This window comes from Panthera onca, chromosome X (assembly GCF_046562875.1).
Source record: "Panthera onca isolate mPanOnc1 chromosome X, mPanOnc1 haplotype 2, whole genome shotgun sequence".
Taxonomy (NCBI): Eukaryota; Metazoa; Chordata; class Mammalia; order Carnivora; family Felidae; genus Panthera; species Panthera onca.
The window spans coordinates 36,753,166-36,776,905 of record NC_138357.1 but is presented as its reverse complement, the minus strand read 5'-3'; positions in this window follow the sequence as shown (position 1 = coordinate 36,776,905).

Genomic DNA, 23,740 nt, shown 5'->3' with positions numbered 1-23,740 from the left:
GGGGCTCCGCGGAGTCTCCGCCTCCTGGGCGGGCTGGGAGGGCCGGCCTGGGCGGAGCGGGCCGCGAAGAGTAAGTCCCACCCACCTTTCTTTCGCCGCTACCGGTTGGTGAATCCCGGCCTAGGATTCGCTCGCGATTGGTCACTTGCGTCGTCCATCCGATCTTTTTGTCCCACCCGCCCTCAAAATTAATAAAACTAAACAAGAGACCATTGTCTAGCTTTCCGTTCTCCCCCAGCTACTGCTGAGAAAAGAAAAGAGACGCTTGGTTTCTCAGTCTCTTAAGAGAGTGCGACAGTGTGTCCGGTGGCTCCCGTACACCTTTGTGGCACTGTCCGGCCCTCTGGGAATAGGTAGCTTTTCTTCCCCCTTAATTCATTAAGCCAGGGAGGGTAAAAAGTACGTGAAGTGTCCGTGTGATGTTCGCAGTTCCAGGCTGCGAACAAATGATAGTGCCTGAGAACACAGAGAGTTGAGAACAGCATCCTGGGGACATTGAAAACCTACCATTTTACACCTGGGAAACAAAGCACAAAGAAACAGCAGTGTAGGGGGTAGCAGAAATACATGGAATTTGGAACTAAAGGAAGAACTCCTTTTGGACTGTGGCACTTACCAGGTACTTGTGCGACTTTTAAGTCGCTTAACTTTTCTGAACCTTAATCTCTCCATCTGTAAAGAAAGGCTGTAAGACAGCCAATTAACCTAGTGACGCGATGGCATATGAAAATAAAATGGATTGCGTGTGTGAACTCTAAACCACAGAGCACCCCATACGTGTGTGTCTTCCTACTTTTGTGTATGTCACATGGTGGAGAGTCTCACCTGTGTCCCACAATCGACTATTCTGTTCATCTGTTTCAAGCATCTGCATCCAAGGTGTGTAGGTTTGGGGCTTTATTTTTAAAAGTCAGCTCTTTTCCTACAGTTTTTAGGGTGGATATGAAGTTAGATCCCTGCAGTTAGAATAATAAATTAATCCCTTTTCTAACCAGGGTGGGTGAGAGTTCTCTTTTCAACAATTCTGCAGTGGCGCCACAACGTAAATCTATTGTGGTGCTGGGACTGCAAGAGGAAATCATGCTGTGTATCTCCAAAGTGAAGTTGAGAAAACAAACATGGGGGGACACTCACCGTGGAAGTCACCCTTCGCCACAGATCTGAATTTCCTAGAAAACCTTACAAGGAGGAAACGAGCCTAGGGGCACCTGGGTGGCTCATTCAGTTAAGCGTCTGCCCCTTGATTTCGGTTCAGCTTCTCACCAGGTTTCATGAGTTCCAGCCCAGAGCGGGGCTCTGTGCACTAACCATGTGGGGCCTGCTTGGGATTCTCTCTCTCTCTCCCTCTGACTCTCTGTCCCCTCCCCCCTCATGCTCTCTCTGTCTCTCTCAAAATGAATGAATGAATGAATAAATAAATAAATAAATAAATAAAAACACTTTTGTAAAAAAGGAGGAAACATGACTAATTGTAAAGGCTTCGACAATCCAGGGTTATTATCGTGAACTCACACCACTGAAAAGGTGAAATCCAATTCAAGCCTGCCAAAAGGGAACCCTCTGACAGGCCATGGGTGAAGGCATGCAAGAGAAAATGTACTCAAAGCAGACACGATCTCACCGTGAACGGGGTCCCAGAATATAATGGGGTCCAGGAAAAGTAATCAGCTGGTGACATGTTGTGAGGTAACCTGGACATTCAGAATGGTCTGCTTGGGCTTCTCAGAGATTCAGAAGCAGGAACGTGGGCAAGATAGATAGATTCTTGGTGTAATTCAGGTTATGTGTGAGGTGAAGTTATTGGGGTGAGTTTAAAAAATTTTTTAATGTTCATTTATTTTTTAAAGAGACACAGACAGAGTGCAAGCAGGGGAGGAGCAGAGAGAGAGGGAGACAGAATCCAAAGCAGGCTCCAGGCTCCGAGCTGTCAGCACAGAGCCCGACGCAGGGCTCCAACCCACAAACCGCGAGATTGTGACCTGAACCGAAGTCGGTTCGGGCACTCAGGTGCCCTGGGTTATTTTTAATGGGGAAAGTGAGAGGATTTTGAGTGTTAAAGACATGGAGGCATCTAGTTTGTGAAGCAAGGGAAGATTATTCCAGCCTTGTTATTTGGAGGGGTGGCCAGCAGAGCTAGACAGTGTGAGTGTAGGCAGCAGGCTACTACTGATCATAATAGCAACAGGAGGATACTTGTTAAAATGAACAATGCTGATAAAATGGAAAAAGTAGTTTATGCCCGTGGTAAAATCAGTACTGAATCAAATAGAGTTCCTCTCTACCACTCGGTTCTCATAGTCCCTTTGTCCCTTTCTCTCTATGCCTGTGTGTAATCTTCAAAACATATTATTTACACACACACACACACACACACACACACACATATATATCTGTGTGTAATCTTCAAAACATATTATTTTCATACACACACACACACACATATATACACACACACGTGTTCCATTTTTGCGCCTTATAAGTGGGGTCATCAATCACAGTGCACCTTGCATTTCTTTACTCAACGATGTCTCTTAAATATCTTTCCATCTCACGACAACTTGCTTCAACTTCGTTCTTTTCGTTCTTTTCCGTGATAGCTCAGTGTCCCATTGCACAAGTGTGCCCAAATTCTTTTATGCATTCCCCTATTGAGAGTCCATGTAGGCTATTTCCCCCCTTTTGCCATTACAGAAAATACTGGGAAGCCAATCCTGGTGGCAAAGGCATGGTGGCTGTTTGTAGAATGTCGGTCCCCAGCTTTGAATTCTGATGGAGTAGAGTGAGGGAGCCCTGAATTTAATGGTGGATCAGGCCGCGTGTGAGTCACTACTGAGGCCTGTGGCAAACAACAGGTTTCTGGGTACCCGAGCTTGGCCCAGGTCTTCAAACGTCTTAGGTGTTCCTTCTCTCCCGCCACGCAAGACTTCCTTTTGTTTTCACCCTGAAAACCCTTCAGTTTGTTTAAACTGGGTTTGAATTTAAACCTACGCTTCTTTGCCAGTTCTACTTAAAAGGTAGGGGGAGGGGGAAGCCAACATCAACAAACATTGATCGAGCCCCTATTACGGACCAGACTGAAAAAACAAAGAGGGATGAGGCTTGGCTTGTGCCTTCAAGGGTGTATAAAGAAAAAGGCAACTAACACGCATATGCTAAGCGCTAAATGAATGGGATTGACAGTAAAAGCTGTGGAAGTTGAGAGCGGGGAGCGAAAACTCGTTCCAGAGAGTGAGTTTATACAGCAAAGTATGCCACACGCATTTAACTAATCCCTAGAGCATCCCCCGTGTCTTCATATCCTGACTATAAAATATGGAGAGGCCTCGGGGGGATACCAGGAGAATTAACCACTCACCGAAAAACACCTGTGTAAAGACACTGAGTTGCCTAAGTGCATTAAGACCCTCCGTATATTAATAATGGGTATAATGATCATTTTAAGCTTATGAATAAAGAGCCTCTACGCCAAACCACCTGTCCTGTTTGGCCCTATCTTCCTCCAATAAAATGCAACTCCTCATTTAACAAGGCAATAAAAATCAGTGTCTATGCTCTTTAAAAAAGGCAATTTAAAAAATCAAAAGTCGCCCTTAAAAACATGCTAAATGAAAGAGGCCCAACACAAAAGGACAAACGTATGATTCCACTTAGGTCAGGTGCCTAGAACAGGCAAATTCAGAGAGACAGAACATAGCGTAGTGGCTATCAGGGCCCAAGGGGAGGAAGGAACGGGGAGTTGCTGTTTGATGACCACAGTTTCTGTTTGGGAGGATGAAAAAGTTCTGGAAATAGATTGTGGTGGTGGTTGTACAACATTTGGAATGTATTTATTGCCACTGGGTTGCATGCTTAAAAATGGCTAAAATGATAAATTGTACTTTATGTGCATTTTTACCACAATACAAAAAATTTTTAGGGGCGCCTGGGTGGCTCAGTCGGTTAAGCGTCCGCCTTGGCTCAGGTCATGATCTCCCAGTCTTTGGGCTCGGGCCCCGCATCGGGCTCTGTGCTGACAGCTCGGAGCCTGGAGCCTGCTTTGGATTCTGTGTCTCCCTCTCTGCCTGCCCCTCCCCTCTCTCTCTCTCTCTCTCTTGCTCTCTCTCGCTCTCTCTCTCTCCTTCTCAAAAATAAACATTATAAAAATTCTTTAAAAAAAATTTTTTTAAGGTAACAACCCTCAGGCACGGTGTCAGATGACAAGACCAGTGACGGAGGCTGCCTTCTTCTTGGCAGCAAAGGGGACAGGTTGGTCAACACCATCGGAAATGCAGGCCCAACGTGTCCAGGATTTCTGATTTTTCAAGAGAAACCAGAATTGAAATGTTCTAATGTAAAATTTCTTGGTTTTTAATTTTGGCAATTAAGAAATTTTTCAATTTTAGGGGCGCCTGGGTGGCTCAGTCGGTTAAGTGTCCGACTTCGGCTCAGGTCATGATCTCGAGGTTCCTGAGTTCAAGCCCCGCGTCGGGCTCTGTGCTGACAGCTCAGAACCTGGAGCCTGTTTCAGATTCTGTGTCTCCCTCTCTCCCTCTGACCCTCCTCCGTTCATACTCTGTCTCTCTGTGTCTCAAAAATAAATAAACTTTAAAAAAAATTTAAAAAAAAGAAATTTTTCAATTTTAAAAAATATGATCTTTGTGTGCAATGTTTTTGCCCAGGGCACAGGAAAAGTAGGAAGGAGAATGTAGCTTGTAATCTATTCCTCAGTCCCTGGCTAGGTTCTTCTAGAGGGAAAGACCACAAAACCATAGTGCTTTGTACTGAGTGGCATTCTCCTCCACCCACCAAATCAACTGGGAGTGTGAAACGAGCACATCTTCCTCTAATTGCCTGGTGAACGACTAAATCATTTAAATGCATCTAAAAACAAAAGCGCGTACACCAGGGAAAAGAAATCTTAAGGGTTTATGGCTCCATGTAACTCTCAAAATATATCAGCCAAACCCTGAAAAGTAGCCTTCCTTCTTCAGGATCTCTCCTAAACTCTCCTATTTCTTCGCAAGGATACTAGCCCCGAACATGCAGAAGCCAGCTGATCAGAAAATAGCAGCTTTATCTGAACGGGAAAGGAACAAAGGGACACATATGCAATATGAGCATTGAGTTGAATGCTCTTCCTTTTGGATGCCTCCTCCCCCCTTCCCACCCTTTGCAAGCATATAAACATCGAGGCACGCAGACACACGCGCACGCGCGCACACACACACACGCATGCACATGCACACAAACAGTCCAGACACAGGAAGTTTGAAGCCTGATCCATGTGTGGAAAACAGCAATGTGGGAATGCAGGAAACAACACCAGAACTGTGCTCCAAGGCCAAGGCCTGCTCCAGCATCTGGGAGCCAAGTTACTCCTGGGGTACTTGTGGGCCCCAGCGTGTTGGAAGTAAATCGGCTGTAGAAAAATAAAGCTGCCTGCGAGATTATTCCCCAAGCACCTCCTAGGGTCCTGTTTGAGTAACCCGGGTTCGCCTCTTTATGATTTATGCAGGGCTTCACTTCAGCTTAACTAAATACCATATCTCCTTCAGCAGCTTGAGTTTCTGGAAAGGCCCAGACTGTCCACGATCCTCGGTAGGGTTTGTTTGCAAAGTCCTAGGCTAGCTGGAGCAAGAGGGAGGTAGGAGGGCCTCGGAACACACATCGAAGTCTGCACTCCAAAAGGTAGGTGGGGGGGATAAGAGAAAAGAATATGACTTAGTCAATGATAAAGCACAAATCTCTGAAAGCAAGTCAGAGAGAAATCAAATTCCTGAGCCTGTTAGCTCTTTAAGCATACAAAGTTAGCAGGATTTAAAGGAAGTCCGTCCTCTGACATTACCCTTTGCAAATAAACTCTTGATTGATTCGGCTCTCTCTCTCTGCTTCTGTAGCTGCCAGAGTGTCTGAGAGTTGTTATCCCGGTCGGAGGAGGCGAGGCCTGGGACTGGAGTGGAGATTTATCTTCCCTGGCACATTGCCCCACTTCCGGAACTACAGGGAGAAGGTAGGTCAATGCCATTCCGGTGTGATTTAAGGCAGGCCCACCCTGCCGTCCCCCATCGGCCTTCCTTTCCAGTCTGCCATGGTCCTGTGAGATTCACACAGGAAAGACCCTTGTTAAAGTGCAAATGTGTAACCTGGGAAGGGTTAAATATTAAGCCATCTTTGGTGTGCTCTCATGGAAAGGGTATAGACTTTTGGAGTCACTAAAGCCTGGATTCCGGTCAGAGCCCCGGCACTTCGACCAGCGAGGTAAACAGCTTAACCACCCTGGGCCCTAGTTCCCTCCCGTGTAAATGGGGGCTAATAATTTTTTCCACCACGAGGAGTTGCTGTGAGTATTAAATGAAAGAACGCTTTTAGAGTTATCAATCACGATACCTGGCATTTAGCAGTCACTTAACACAGAGGGGTAGGACCACAGGTTTGCTCAGCGGCCTGCAGGGTTTAAGGCCCTCATGATCGCTCTTCCCTACTAACCATGCTCAGAAGCGCAGTGTGGTACTAAGCACATGAGCTTCGGCACCCAAAAGACCTGGTGTCGTAGTCTTTGCTCCCCTGCTCACTAGCTCTGTGACCCTGGGCACGTTCGGAGCCTGTTTCCTCGTTTGTAATGTAAGAGTAACAGCAGCTCCTATTTCGAAGGGTGGCGGTGAGGATAAGATGATAGCAACATACGGATCTTAGCAGATACTGGTATTTCTCATAGTTTGTATGGTGAGCCGACTCGTTTCCTTGTACACCAAACAGTTTCTAATCTAAAGGCATGGGCGGTTTCAGCAAGCGTGTTGACAATCCTTCAGCAATGATAGCTATGTGTCCCCGGCTTTCTGGTCTCGGCTAAGGAATTTGGGGGGTGATGCTGGAGCCGCTGTGGACATCTCAGCTCCAGGCTGTTGGACCTTCTACCCCAAGACATTCATACCTCTCTTCTCTCCACTCTCTTCCCACCCTTCCCCTTGCTAACTGAATCTTACGTATCAGGCCTCAACTCAATTATCACTTCTTCAGGGAAATATTCCCTGAGCAGTAACGTCTACCCCAGTCTCCTGTTTATCTTTCAACAGTGGTGTGAATTGTGGATTCTGTGTGATAAACTATATCAGAAGTGGTTTAAATATAAAAATAATATTTGGGGCGCGTGGGTGGCTCAGTCAGTTAAGCATCCGACTTCGGCTGAGGTCATCATCTCGCGGTTTGTAAGTTCAAGCCCCACGTTGGGCTCTGTGCTGACAGCTCAAAGCCTGGAGCCTGCTTCAGATTCTGTGTCTCTCTTCTCTGCCCCGCTCGAACTCACTCTCTCTCTTCCTCTCTCAAAAATCAGTAAGCATTAAAAAAAATTTTTTTTAAGTATATATATAAATAATATTTAAATTATTCAGTAGGTAAATTATTTAACGTTGTCTCCCAACCTAGAAAATTATCGGTCCAGGAAGAAGCTGCAGGCTTATCCTGTAGCTTTGCGTACCCCCTGGTTCTCTCTTGCCTCCCCCACTTTAGGGATACCCATGGGCTGGTACAAGTTAGTAATTTTTTAGAATTATTGCTGCATGAGGTGGGACATTGAACTAGATGATGTTTAGGGTTCCTTGCAACTCTTGACAGCTGGCAGTCGTCAAGAGTGCTGGCAAGTTTTCTGAGTGCATGTCCTCCTTCCTTCCGGTTGGTTCCTTGATCTGGGTGCATCATGGGAGTTTTGAAAAGTGGTGTGTGTGCCAATGTGGGCATGCACTGTTCCAGTAGGAGGTGGTATGTTTATTTGGTGCCTCGCAAATGAATGCTGTGAGATCAGAAGAAAGGCAGTACAGGCACGAGTGCTAGAGAGTGGATGAATTAGAAAGGCAACAGTGCTTTTGATGGCTAGAAGATGGTTCCAGATGACTTAATAGATGGCGTCACTTCCTACACCCCCATCAGAACTGTAAACTTGGAATAGATTTACCAAAACGCAGCCCAGTATAGTGGAAGAAACAAAGAGATCATCATTCAGATAGAACTGGGTTAAGATCCCCACCTTCAATTGGTTACATGACCTCGGATAAATCACTTCACCTGTCAAGTCTCAATTTTCTAATGTATTGGTTGAACACATATGTATTGAGTATCCACTATGTTTTCAACACTGTTCCAAGTACTTGGGTTGCATTGGTAAATTAAACAGACAAAATCCCTGCCCTTAGGGAGATTATATTTTTCAGGGCTGTGGGAATGGTGGGTAGACCTTTAAATCTGTGAGGATTCATGCTGTCGTCCACACAGTCCTGGGACATGGCAGGTACTCAATAAACAGTAGCCATGATGATGATTATTATTATTATTATTATTATATTTTTAATCAAGCAATAACCATCTGTGAAACCAGGTAATGTCTATACAAGCTTAAATTTCTATACGAAGGATTTGTTAAAAAGAAACAAAGAAGAAAACTCAGGTGAAGCCAGGTAATTTCTACACAAGAGACAATAGATGGCTTGAGCAAAGTACTCGAGATTCTTACGGTTTGGTAATCGCAGGTGGTTCGTATGAGTTTTTCCATCCTAAGTGGCAATATTTTTTCTGCTATGGTTTCCTCAGGAGCAGTTCCATCTGTGGCAAAATTTAGCCCATGGTGGCCCTTATCAGTAGGTTGAACCTCCACTTGGACAAACTTTCCTCTTTCATTATCTCCAGGAGTTCAAAGAACATAAATCTGGGATCACGACATTACCCTATAACCACTCTAGTCATGCTCCTACCCCTGTGATGTCAACTGACCAAACTTTTAACGGAAGTTCCACGTTCCACCCTTCTAGTCCAGTAGCCTCCTTTCTAGAAGCAGAGGGTCGGAAAAGGGAAAAGAAGGGAATACTGCTCGTAGGTTTTCATGGTTCATAGTTTCTAGCTTGATAAAAAAGAAAAAAAATTGTCGTTTCTACCTTGTTACAGAACAATAGAACCATGACTTACATTTCACAATTTATGTAGTTCATTTTACAAGGTATCCTGTTTCTGGGGCTATCGCATTTCCAGCATTACTGCTCCCCTCCTACGCGGAGTGAGGCAGGCATTGGGTCAGGGAGTTAGGGAAGCCTGGTGCACTGTGGACTTCCTCCCCCTTTCCCTAGGCTTCGGTTCTCATCCTTGTTCCTCTCTCTATCAGATTACTTATCACATTGTTTTGCAGCTATTTATTCTCCGATTCCCAGCTAGACCTAGGGTTCTCCTGAGGTCACGGGCAGTGTCTTATTCGCTGCTGTATCCCCGACACCTAGCTAATGCTGTATCTGGCACATAGTAGGTGCTCAGGAAATACTTGCTGGCTGAAGGAAACATGGAGTTCATGACACAGATTTTTGTATAAATGAGTCATTTGTCACCCTTTGCAATACCCCGATCCTACTTTGTGTTGAGATCCAAAATCAAAGCTATTTTTCTCAGCATCTGGGATCGACCGAGCAGGCAAAGTTACTGCTCTGGTGCCTCGTGCTGCCCCCGTGAAAGCCCCTCGAAGCCACCCCAACCCCATCTTTGTGGCTTTTCCAAGCTACCCCTCAACATTTTAAAAGCTCATCCCCTCATTTCCTTGGAATGTGGACCCGGGCTTCAGAACTGTTTCCAGTTAGTGGGGCACCTGGGTGGCTCAGTCAGTTGAGCGTCCCACTTTGGCTCAGGTCATAATCTCACAGTTCGTGAGTTTGAGCCCCGCTTTGGGCTCTGTGCTGACAGCTGGGAGCCTGGAGCCTGCTTCGGATTCTGGGTCTCCCTCTCTCTCCGCCCCTCCCCCGCTTATTCTTGCATGCGCGTGCACACACACTCTCTCTCTCTCTCTCTCTCTCAAAAATAAACACTAAAAAAAAAAGAGAGCGAGAAGTGTGTCCATTTAAAAGCATTTAAAAGCCTTTTCAGTTCCCAGCGTTCTGCAAGCCTTAAATGTCTTCACAACTCCATCATCCTCACCTTCGAATTGTTCATGTCCCCCCTACCCTCTCCAGCTCCCAAGTGGGTCACCTCTGCCAGGGATGTACTTCTTTGCCAGCCATTCCCCACCTTGGTGTTTCCCTCCTGAGAAGACTGGCAGTAGTGTGACAATAAGCATCGCGTCTGGAATCTGGAGAGATTGGAGTGTGGCACCATTACCCGAAAGCTGTGTGAACGCGGGCAAGTAGCCCAACCCTTCTGAGCCTGTTTCCTTACCGCATACAATTTGCGAAAATAATCTCTGTCGTTGTCTTAGGATCACACTGGCTTGTTGTGAGCCTCGGATCAAACAACGGTTGTGAGAACACCTGGGAGACTGAAATATATGGTTACTTTTAGGACACCTGTGGTAAGTGTGGTTACCACCCACACTAACCCTCCACCTCCCAATTAGGCACTGAGCATTTATTCGGTCTCCAGCACTCTAGCCGTGGGCTAGAGCTGGGTGGGGGAAGCATTGTTCTTCCTATCTTCCTGACAAGTTGATCTCGGCTTAAGACATGTTGCCCTCAGGTCATTTCCGTCAGCATCTGGGGAGGGGGAGCCCCTCCCTTGGTTTCTCAAAACCATGTTTGTCAGGGGTGCTGTAGATTCTCTGTAGTTTCTACCTTCAGGCCTGCTTTGTGCTCCCTAGTGAAAAGTGGTTCCTGTGGGGGAAGGGGAAAGGGAACACGTCTAACCTCTTCCTCTCTCGCGCCAGAACTCCCAGTGTCCCCAGACTCCAATTTTTCAGGCATGATTTCTTTACATCCATCAGGGTGTACCCCAGAAGGTATTTCAGGCTGATCCCAGGCAGGTAGGTTACATTTCGCAGATACCTCACTTATTCCCAAAGTGCAGTCTCGGCTGCTTGGTAATTACAAAGCCCAGGACTTCCCCTGCCTTTGTGGTCAAAAAACACCCTCAGCGTTTGCCTCTCCTTGACCCCAGCTTCCAGACTGCCTTTGGGTCTGTTCTGAAAGCTCCTGGGGGAGTTCCCCAGCTTTAATTTGGCCAGATGCTCAGTGTCCTGCTCAAATCACACTCACTGCGATTTTTTTTTTCACTTTGAATAGCTTTTGCAAAAACCCTTAGACTCACTCAAACCTGCTCCCCTCCTCTAGCTAGTACTCCGTGGTGGGAGTAGCCGCTCTCTTTGTGAGCTGAGGATCCCTGGTTAGTCAGTCTTGGGATTTAGAATTCTGTAGAGTTAATCTTACCACAATAAGAATTTTTCAAGTTGAAATCTAATTGAAATTTACACATACGCCATCTTTTAGAGCAAAGGTGCTAACACATTCCGTAAATGTTTTTAAAGGGTCATTTAAAGAAACTAAGGAGAATGTGCCACCAAGACTATATAGGTTTGTAGCTTGTAAAGCCTAAAATATTTACTATCCGGCCCTTTGTAGAAAACGTTTGCTGCCTCCCAGAGTTTCTCTTGATATCCAAAAACAGCGTGAAGCCGTTTGACCCTATCACCTTCTCTCCCAAGGTTACAGGAAATTTCTGACTTATTTATTGCCACATTTTACCATCTCATCTATCTCTTCCATTCAATTTCTTGTCTAGCCATGAAGAGTTGAAAAGGTTTCTGTTCTACCTCCTGAACTCACATTTCATTTCTTTCCCAGGGAATAAACTAACTTCCTTTGGTGAGACCAGCTCCTTGATCCTGCCCCTCCTGCCTCTAATTAATGTCCCCTTGGCTTTGGTGGACACTTTGGAAAGTGAGAGCTCCTTGCTCATTTTCACAGAGTCTTAGAAAAATGCCGAGGTAACTTGAAGACAGAGCAGATGGTAAATATGGGGAGATTTTTGTGGAGGACTGAACCACGGAGACACTTCAAATCCCCCTGCAAATGAGGACTGACTCTGTTTCACCCACAAGGTGATTTATTTCCGTAGCTCTTTGGAAGAAGGCAGGATCAGTTTACGAGGGCTCAGCTTACTCAGCAGAAGGGCTAATCTGCTCTGGTAAAAATGTATTTTCTGCCGAATGTTGCCAAACTCAAACAAAGAACATCAGAAGCCAGTCCAAACACAAACACTTACCATAAAACTGTTACATACCTACCTGTATGATTGGTGCCATGTGGGGTGCAAAGAAGTCTAAACTTGGATTCAGCCTCCAACACCTCCAGTGTGGCTGGAAAGACAAAATGCGAAAATAACTATGGAAGGCGTTCTCTGATACAATTTAGATGAGTGAGTAGCCTCGATTTTAAAGAGTCTCTCTGTGATTGTCCCACAGCTCGCATATATTTGCCACCTTGTCATTTTATCCCGAACATACGGTTGCTGGAACCATGCTCACTGTATAGGCAAGAGAAGGGAGAGAGCTGACTGAACGTTGGCAAAGAAGGTACATAGTGTGTGTTCAATGAAGATTTGTGGTAGATAGAGAAGTTCATGAAATAATAGCATTAGCAAGGGTTTGCCATCTGAAAAACTCTGGTTTGTTTTTAGCACAAGTGAGTAGACAGTTTGTGTAGAGGCTAGGAAAGGTGTAGTTCAGCTATGAAAGGTAGGACCGGAGTTTTGAGGAACCTGGATGCCAACTAGAACAATTAGAAATTGTTCTTTTGGAGGTTTGGGACACTGACAAAAGTGGTGTTTTATGAAAAATAACCTGGTGGTGTAGAGAATGGTTTAGAGGGTGTGTACCCACTGGAGGCCAGGAAGACTTTGAAAAGCATTAAGAACAAAGAAAACCAAAGCCAAGAGTGTCCAACCTCTTACTCATTCGGCCCAGTTCTCCTTGAGCATAAATGCTATTTAGTGAGGGAACAAGACTGACAGGAACCACGTTTGCCTTCCTGGCATCTCTTACCACTCTCTGAAGAATACCTTAACCACTGCATACGTCACACTTCACAACCAAGGTCCACACACCTATCCTGGGTCAGGAGCAGCTGGATTGAACCGGGAGCGCTAAGGCCAGCTAGTGGCCAAGACCATGAAAGTGTTTCAAGGATACCTGGAAGTTTCTACCTTTTTAAAAATGTCTCTAACACCTGCTATTGAAGATTTAGAAGGCACAGGTTTATTATGGCTTCACAGAACAACAAAGAAACATGTTGACTGATGATTCCAAAATCAATACCACCTGCCACATCTCTTACACATCCATGTATCAAACTGCCTGCTGAAATTCCCTGAAAGCTACATAGGCATCTTAAAATGAACACATATAAAGCCAAATGTATCATCTGCCTCCACCCCTACCCATAATTCTCATCTGCCTCTTCCTATCTTTCATCTCCATAAATGACACCACTATCCACCTTATTGCCTAATTACTCAAGCCAGAATCACAGGAGACTTACAAAAATAAAAAATAAAAAAATATGACAGAGTACAGGACTCCCGCCCCAAAGGATTGACCTACTGCATGCCAGTCCATCATTAGAGCCATTTTCCTTTTGGTTTTGAGGACTTTTTGATCTCTAAGAAGGGCCCCCTTTAAGAATAATATACTTCTGTGAAGGGTCACCCCTCAAACTGACCCCTTGTTATTGGTTATTACCTTGGCAGGCAAAATCACCACGGCCAAAGCAAGACTGTGGCAATGGATACAAGTAAGGGCACCTTACTGGGAATACACAGAGGGGAGAAGGTGGAACATTATGGGAAATGGGGTCTCTAACTATGAATATGGGAGTAAAATAAAGACAAATACTGCCTACTTCATCAGTTTACCAAAGGCTTACCATGGTGGCATCAGGATTCAAGTGATAAGGCCTGGGCTCTGTTACTGAGATTGGCATTGAGTTGGCCTTAAATATGCACTCTCCCCTCCCCACACCTTAGACCCTGAGGTGAAGGCCTCATATTGTCACATAAAATGAACTGTATATTTTATTAAATTTTAGGAATGAAACAGTGCCACATTGTGGTCCCTGCATAGTGTTTCATAAAATGTGTGAAGAGCTCCTCATTTTAGAGCAGGAGAAATGTCAGTGGGGATATGGATGTATCAGGAAAGATACAGGTAGGAAACAAAATGAAAGGTGCCTTAGAACCTTCCCCATTCTTCCTTCGTGGCCACCCCAGGGAGAGGGCGTTGTGTGAATAACTATGTCCCTCGGTAAATGGAATAGTCCAAAATGCCAGGAGAAATCTGGTCTTCAGAGTACCTAAATAGTCTACATACGTGAGCAAATAAAACAAAAAATATGTGTGTGCCAGGTTACAGGTTAGGGAAAGGCATCTATGGGGCCCTGAAAACAGCCTAATCTATCATCAAAAACTGAAGTCTGCTTTTATTTATTTTGAAAGTTTATTTATTTATTTTGAGAGAGAGAGACGCACACACACGCACACACACACAGTAAGGGAATGCCAAGCAGGCTCCTAGCTGTCAGCACAGAGCCAGATTCGGGGCTTAAACTCACGAACCATGAGATCATGACCTGAGCAGAAATCAAGAGGTGGGCATTTAACTGACTGAGCCACCCATGCGCCCCTGAAGTCTGCTTTTAAAGCAAGAATAAGACCCGTCTTATCTTTCTATATCCCTGGTGGCTGGTACAGTGCCCGGCCCATGGTAGCTATTAAGTAAATGTCTCATTGATAACCCAAATCAAGGTGTGTATTCGTTTCCTAGGGCTGCTGTAATAAAGTGCCACGAAAGGAATGGATTATAAGAACAGAAATGTATTCTTTCACAGTTCTGGAGGCCAGGAGTCCACACTCAGGGGGTTAACAGGGCCATGCACCCTCTGAAGGTGTGAGGGAAAACCCAAGTGCCACTTGACTTCTGGCAGCTTGACTGCAATTTCTCCCTTTGTCTTCACACGACCATCTTTTTTCATGTGTCTCTGTACCTCCTCATAGTGCTCTCCTCTTTGGGTCTCTTTCCCTCTTATAAGAACACCCGTCATATCGGATGAGGGTGACCCAAATGACCTCATATCTTTTGGAGAACAGCGCATACCGGCAACAGGGCCCAAACGAGGCCACGTTCCTAGCAGCATTTCCTGGTTATTAAGTTTAGAGAACATAATCTTTCTCCAAAACTAGCTTTATGCTTGATCTCTACCGTGGTCAAGCTCTCACTCTCTCTCCCAAACATGCTTTTTCAGGGGAAAATATAGGTACAATCTTTTTTTAAAGGCCATGCTTTTAACATCTTAATTTACTGGACAAATGGTATGCCCATCCCCATTGTGTTAGGTTTGCTTACTTTCTGTTTTAAAGTGCTCTTTGTTCAAATTCCTTTGGTGTGACAAGATGTTTATTTTCTCTAGTTTGCAAATATTGGGGGTGGGGAAAGGAGGGCTCTTGAGGAAGCAGGAAGGACTGAGATACTGATGAAGTAAACAGAAAATGTTTCAGTCCTATCCCATGGTTTGCTAGGCCCAGCTAGTATGGCTGTGTTCCCTAAGGACTTATCTCCCATATCCTATCCCCACATCAGGGACTTTGGGTTGCCACAATGAGCCCCCCCCCTCCTCCCACACACACACCAGTTCAATACCTAGCTTTAGGCCCTACTTGCCTTCCTGGTTCCTGATCAGTAAGTGAGAAAGTAAGTTAAAAGCAGAGTTTCTCAGCCTGGCTGGCATGGTACCAGGCATGGGGGGAGGGGGGGGGGGTGTCACAGGCTCACTGAAATCTGCAAGATTGTGAGTGAGTATGTATGTTTCTATTAGTTTCCTGAGACTAATATAAAAAATTACCACCGACTTGGTAACTTGTGCAAGGGAAGTTGTGGAGGCCAGAAGTCTGAAATGAAGACATCAGCAAGGTCATGTTCCCTCCAAAGGCTCTAGGGGAGGTTCCTTTCCTTGCCCCTTACAGCTGCTGGTGGCTGCCAGCATTCCTGGACTCTTGGTCACATTCTGCCTCCATTTTCACATTGCGTTGTCCCCTTCTGTCTTCTCTGTGTATTTCTTATAAGGACACCTGTCATTGGATTTAGGGCCCACAGGGATAGCTGGGGTGATCTCCTCATCTCAAAATCCTTAATTTAATTACATCTGCAAAGACTCGTTTTCAAAATAAAGTCACAGTCACAGGTTCTGGGGATTAGTTCATGAATGTATCTTTCCTGGAGTTGCTTTTGTTTTTTTTTTTTTTTAATCCCCTGAGGGCAGTTCCGTAGAGTTTATTTACCAGATTCTCCAAGGTCTGTGAAATAGGGACAAATTAAGAGCCAATGACTTTGAAGGCCTTTGGAAATCCAACATTCTATGACTCTGGAGCTGGTGAGATAAATGTGACTTGACCTTAGTAAAATACTTTGCACATGAGAGGTACTCAGTAAACTTGTGTACATTTGATTTGGCATTGGAATTATAGAAATGTTGATATCGATATCTGTCACATTATCGAGCATTTACTACGTACTATGTGCTTTTCTAAAGTGTTTTATGTACGTGGGTGGCTCATTTGGTTAAGCGTCTGACTCTTGATTTCGGCTCAGGTCATGATCTCACAGTTTGTAGGATAGAGCCCCGTGTCTGGCTCTGTGCTGACAATGCAGAACCTGCTTGGGATTCTCTCTCTCTCTCTCTCTCTCTCTCTCTCTCTTTCTCTCTCTCTGTCTCTTTCTCTCTGCCCCTCCCCTGCTCCTTTGCGTGATCTCTCTCTCTCTCTCTCTCTCAAATAAATAAATAAACATAAAAAAAAGTGTTTTATGTGAATCAACTTATCTAATCCTTACGACAACTTTGTGAAGTACCATTTTCAAGCCTATTTTTCATATGAATAAGCTGAGACACAGAGACATGAAGTAACTTGCTTAAGGTTGCACAGCTAATTGGTGGCAGAGCTCAACTCTCACTCAGCCTGGCTTTAGAGCCTATGTTTTTCACCACGATACTTTGTAAAAGAACCCTGTTTCAATGTTAAAATTTAAAATCCCATCTGAGACTGGGTTCTGTATGAGAGGGGGGCAATATGGTACACAGGACATTATTGGGCCAATGGACAAAGCTTGGAAAAAATATTGTACCAATGGTAATATGACTGAAGTTGTTAAGTGGATGGTGGTATGTAAGAGAATATCCTTATAACTAGGAAATATACACCAAAGCATTAGGGGCAGAAGGTCATGATGCCTGCAACTTACCCTCAAATCGTTCAGGAAAGTAGAGAGATAGATAGATATAGATAGATAGATAGATAGATAGATAAAAGAAAATGGAGCAAAATGCTAATAACAGGTGAATCTGGGTAAAGGGTGTGTGAGTGTTCTTTGTGTCATTTTATTCTTATAACTTTCCTAAGTTAGAATTTATTACCAAATAAAAAGCAATTTAACAAAATGTATGGAACATTAATTGGGGAACTGGATGGATCCTCCTTGTTAAAATATTTGCATTTTATGCTAAATAAGCAAATGACATAGTTTAGCATTATTCAAATTTGCTGACATTTATTGAGCCCCTACTGTGTGTTAGGGATAGTTACACATATTGTCTTTATGAATTCCCCCAAACGCTATGCTATTTATTACTAATCCTCTTTTACTGATGAAGAAACGGAGGTCCATAGAGGCCCAGTGTTTTGCTTAAAATCACAGGATAATTATGTGCCAGAGCTGGGGTAGGAACACAGCTCCTCTGGCCCCCAGTCTAATGCTTTTTACACTACACCACAACTACCTCCAATTATAAATGGCCCATTTCAACCTTCCTCAACTTAGAAATCTTTAACTATTTTCAGCCTGACTTTCTAACCCAGTGGTCAGGGAGTCAGTGGGAGGGTTTTCTCCCCTCTTTGGCTCCACAGGGATTATGGCCTTGGGCCCTGAGGAGCCAAAAAGGGAGGATCAGCCTAAAGAAACAATGTTTCTGTGCTTCTTTGATAAATGGAATTAGCATTCCTACACGAACAGGAAATGTTGAATTGTTAATAGCCTCCCTTGGGTTTATTATATACAGTATATCTACATGCCTTAGCTATACCCAGGAGGTATTCAAGATAAGCAGTCCCATCTGAAAGTGAGGCTGTCCTGTTTTTTGTCAGTCTGTCTACTGACAAGAGTACAGATGAAGCATATTGCTCAATTGTATACTATTACAACATGGCACAAACCTATAAAGTTAGTTGCATGTCGATTGAAACATTTTTTATGATAGGATGAACATAAGCCAACCAGCATATCTATTGAATGTCTTATGTACATAGCACTGGACTGAGTATAGTGTCGGGGGGTGGGGGGTGGGGGGGGAGAGGGCTACAAGGTAGATATAGACTATGTGACCAGGACTTAGAAGCTAATTACGAAAATGAGATATACAAACAGAAAATGTTACTACAATATAAGGTGATATAGGCCAGATGTGCAATAGGTGCCCAGAGGCTAGATAATCACTGTGGTCTGGATTCCTTAGGGAAAGCTTCTTCTTGGATGAACTGGACCTTGAAGGATGAGGAAAATTTGGATAGGCAGAGAAGAGGTATTCATCAGATGGTCATTGAGATGGGAAGTCATGGGTTTCATGAGATAAAATTGAGTCAGATTGTAAGGAGCCTTGAGGTTGGTCAATGGAGGTTTATTAGGGAGATTGAGCCAGTGAGTTGCATGATGAAAGCAGTGTCTGTAGAAACCCTGGAGGCATGAAGTAGAATGGAATAAACATTGATTCACACACAACCTTGGATGCACATTAAAGTCAACTGGCGGCTTTACAAAATACTGATTCCTCACTCCTAACCCCAGAGATTCTGACGTAATGGTGTGAGATGTAGCCTGGGCCTTACGATTTAAAAAAAAAAAAAAAAAAATCCCCCGGTATTACTAATATGCAGCAAAGTTTGAGAGCCTCTGCCGTGGAGGAAGGAGAGATACTAGCATGGAAACCAGCTCGAAGGCAATTATAATGCAAGCTTAAAATCATGAGTCTTGGGACTACTGGAGTGAGTGGCAAAGGCAATAAAGAGGAAGGTTTGGATGTGGGTGACTTCCATAAGAACTTCCTGAGCCTCTGGATAGGCTGAAGACAAAGAACCAAAGGGAAAATTTAGTGGGAAGATTTAAACATGCCAGCATGATTTCCAGGCTCAATGTCTTCTTCGTGTTAGGCACCCAACTGATCTTTGTTGAAATAAACTGAACTTAGCAGAATAATTTGGAGACTCATGCTCCATTAGTAGAAATCTGTATGTCATGGAGGAAAAGGCAGTTTGGGAGGAAGAGGGAGATTTTGTTCCTGGGCCAAGTATGAAAGTTATCCAGGTCCTGAGTCCCTTTTGAGAGGTACCACTGGGATTCTGAGGCAAAATCAAAGCTGGGGACCACCAGTAAGAAATCATCTTCATGACTCATAGCTGACGTCCTGAGACTGGGTGATATCATCTAGGGAAGAGAATATACTAAGAAGAGAAGCCAGTCGAAGATAAAACCTTAGGGAAGGCAGACTTATATTTTTGTTATTTTTACCAATCAGAGGGTCCTGTGCATGTTGGTAAGCAAAGAAGATCCAGGTAAAATATCTAACAGGAGCAGGAAGAGAAGAGATGCCCAACATTGCATCACTATCCTACGAAGTAGAAGTCAAGGTTCCTCTCTTCAGATAGATTATATAGTCCAGTTGTGTAGACAAGCCACAGTACTGGTGATACTAGTTAGTAGAGCCATCCATGCTAAACGTAACAAAAAGTACTAAAAGTGTTCATAGGAAAGCCAGGAAGGTTGAGCTTGGACAATGACTGGGTGCACAACTTGTGTTGAGGTTGAGGGAAGGATGAAATGATGAATCCAGAGATCGCAGAAAGCAGAGGTAGAGAGGACAGGTTTACTCCTCTTAAAAAGTAGGTCTCAGCACAGGGTGGGGATTGGTTAAAAAAAAAAAAAAAAGCAGGGCCCAAAGTCAGGAGACAAGCAGATCAATCCCCTTCATTTGTCTTAGTCTAAGATGTCCCTGGATGAACATTTTAATTTTTTTTAATGTTTATTTATTTTTAAGAGACAGAGAGGCAGACTGTGAACAGGGAAGGGGCAGAGAGAGAGGGAGACACAGAATCCGAAGCAGGCTCCGGGCTCCGAGCTGTCGGCACAGAGCCCGACGCGGGGCTTGAACTCACGAACTGTGTGATCATGACCTGAGCCGAAGTCGGCCGCTTAACCGACTGAGCCACCCAGTCGCCCCCCTGGGTGAACATTTTAAAAAATATTGCACAGCTGAGTAGAGGATGGATTTAAATGAGTATGAGTCAGATAGTCAGAATAGGACAAAATCAGGTTATTTTAGTACATCTCAGAAAGGTCCGAGAGTCTTACGCTTCAGTATTGAAGTCTCATTAAATGAATATTAAAGTATCTTAAGCTTCATGACGGTGTATCAAGATGAGATGTGCCAGGGTGGCCCAGACAATTCCTCAACTTCACAGGACAGGCTTGACTGTGCCCCTCAGAAGAATCTCAAGTTGCCAACCTAGGGTGTAGGCACAACCTGAGACACTCTACAAGTTACTGAATCAGCTCATTATTTGTTTAGTGCCCTACCATTTGTTTGACATTATGTAGACACAAGGCTCTATTGAATGAGGAGAGTGTGTTCCCTGATAGGGTCATAACTGGGGCCTTGGAATTGCAATCCAAACAGCCTGTCACACATTTCAGTCACACATAGCAGCAATATAATTCTGCTGCTTTGGAAATAGTTAAAAGCTAGTTTTACAATAAGACAAGCTCTTGAAAACAGGGAGGGGTGGGGTTGGGGTGTGATCGACAGACTGTCATTAGTATTTGACAGATATCCATGATTGTTTTTTCTAACAGGAAAATGGTGATTCTTAAAAGCAGTTTTAGATTCCTGCTCCTATTTTTTTTTTTTTAAAGAAGAAAGCCTCTTTCTTCAACTTTTCTGTGGAGTGTCAGTAAATGAACTGTTTCCTCTCAAATCATGCGTATTGCCTTGCAGTCTTCAACTGCATAGTAATATATCACAAACATTTGGATGTGGGAAGGAGAATAGCCAGAAATAACCATTTAGGTCATATGGGCTTTTCAAATGCATCTGTTTACGCACAGAGGGTCCCTACAGAAGACTGTTTTATTTCAGGGAATATTTTACCCTGATGACAAACTGTAAGTCAGTGAGTCATTTTCATGGCCTGACATTTTTCTGTAAAAGTGCTTGAAAGAGGGCGCATCACTTTTACAGGCTGCTTGGGTCCTGAAGCAAAGTTGCAGGCATCTTGTATGACACTCATAGGTTATGTTGGATGCTGGACCTTTATGAGATCAGGTTAAAATGGAAACTTGCATTTTCCAACTTTATTTCGATTGCCTTGTTATAGAATGTGATACTAGTTGCAATAACGTGTAGTTCAAGAACCACAGAGTAGGACTGGTATAATCTAGTCGTGATACCTGTAATGGGACCGTTAAATATAGCCATCATGGCTTTCCCCTGATTAAAACCCTTCATTTTCATATATCCCTGGATTTCCATTGATACACTCGTGGTACTTTCTAAAAGAATTCCGGAAGTCACCAAATTCAGTTCCAAAGGTTTGTTTTTTTTTGAACTCAGAAACAATTTTCCCATATAAACAATGTTATAAATTATGGATACACTCCCAAACCAGTCCATCCAAGGCTTCTTAACCCGTAACACGCTTGAAGTAAAGTAGTGTGTACATCATATATAATAGCATTTCTACGAAAATCAGAGTTCAGTTCCAAAATGGGAAAACCAGAATAAATTTCCCTTTCCTTCAGCGAGTCCCCTCCAGTGCTGCTCCCTGCCCCAGCTCTGAGTCCTTTTATTAGTAAGGCAGCGTGAAAGTGAAACATTCTTGGTTCCAAGACGGATGTGGTTTCCTTAGGGGCAGAAAAGCAGAAAGAAGGCTGAGACTTTAGGCATTTGAGGTTGGCCACTCTTTCTCTTTTCCGTCACCAGGTTTGGTCTACCTGCGGTCCTGACAACGCAGCCTCTGAGGATTTTCTTTTAGGATTTTATTGATAGCAGTGGTGGAAACCGGAATAAAAATGAACAGATCTGTGCTTCTACTTCTCTGTATTTATTCACTCACTCAACAATGCATTAATCAATTCCTATGTAGCAAGCCCTGAGCTCTAAACCCTGGGGATACAAACATGAATGAGCCCTTGAGGTCCTCCCAATCCAGTGACTGGGCACAGACGTATAAACAAACCATTGCAATGCCCCATGCTACCTGCAGTGATAGAGTGCCATATTAGGTAGAGTGGTGATACAAAAGAGGCAGTGTTCTCCTTGGCTTGAGGGGTTGGGGGTGTCAGAGAAGGCTCCACAGAGCAGACACGAAAACCTAGGCTTGAAGGATGAGGTGTTTGTCAGGCAGATAAGGGAGTCTGAGGAGGCATTTTAGGCAAAGTCAAGGAGTCATGAAATACCGTGTTTGGAAACATAAGAGCGGTTTGGTATGGTTTGAGCACAGGTACACAATTGGGCAGTATTACGAGGTGGGGTTAGGCAGGGGCTTTAGGTGAAGAGCCTTGCATGTCAGGCTGAAGGCTGCATTTTATCTCATAGTGGTTAATAGGGAGGGTTGTGGTCAGACTCACCGCTCTGGTGGTCGTATGGAAAACTGGTTGAATGGGAGAGTAGAGGGAGGCAGGGATCTTTTAAGAAGGACAAGCAAGGAAGGAGAGAAACATTTTTGTTTAGTTATATTTTTAATTTTCATTTAAAAATTAAATTGTGGTAAAACACACCTAACACAAGATTTACTGTCTTAACCATCTTTTAAGAATACAGTTGAGGGGCACCTGGGTGGCTCAGTCGGTTAAGCATCCGACTTCGGCTCAGGTCATGATCTCGCGGTCCGTGAGTTCGAGCCCCGTGTCGGGCTCTGTGCTGACAGCTCGGAGCCTGGAGCCTGTTTCAGATTCTGTGTCTCCCTCTCTCTGACCCTCCCCTGTTCATGCTCTGTCTCTCCCTGTCTCAAAAATAAATAAATAAAAACGATAAAAAAAAATTAAAAAAAAAAAAAAGAATACAGTTGAGTGATGTTAAGTACATCAACGTTGTGGTCCACCTGTCAACACCATTGATCTCCAGACATTTTTCAGCTTCCCAAACTGAAACTCTCTACCCTTTAGTAACTCCCCATTCCTTGCCCCCAGCTTCTGGCCGCCACCATTCTACTTCCTGTCTCTGTGAATCTGACTATTCTAGATACCTCATAGAAGTTGGAATCATACAGTACTTGTATTTTTATGACTGGCTTATTTAGTTATTTCAATGTTTAGTTTTTTTTATTTTTGTATTTTGAGAGAGAGAGAGAGTGCAAGCAGGGGAGGGGCAGAGAGACAGTAGGAGAGAGAATCCCAAGAAGGCTCCTCACCGTGAGTGCAAGCCCCATGTGGGTTTGAACTCATGAACCTTGAGATCGTGGCCTGAACCAAAACCAAGAGGTGGACGCTTAACTCACTGAGCCCCCTAGGCACCCCAGTTATTTTAATTTTCAAAGTCAAGGTGACTCCTGTTTGTGCTTAAAATAAGTCTGAATAATATTAAAATGTGCGCAAGGAAAAGTAAAAGCTTGGAATGGAAGGTATAGATTTTGTTAAAGAGATTTTCAATACCCATTTGGGAACTGACAGTTGCTGAGTGAATTCCATATGACATGCATATGGCATATGTGTGTTGAATGCTTTACATGTGTAATTTGGTTTACCTCTTAAGACGTATGTGATTTTATTTACTTGTCATATTTAATCACGTAATCATCTATAGTCCCCATGGAGAGGGGTATGACACTAATGGGGCAGTCAGGGTTCATGCCGTAAAGACTGAAATGGAGAAAAGACCTTCTGTGCCAGTGAGAAAATTGGAATATAACTCCTGGAGCCAAGAAAGGCCAACCTTCAACA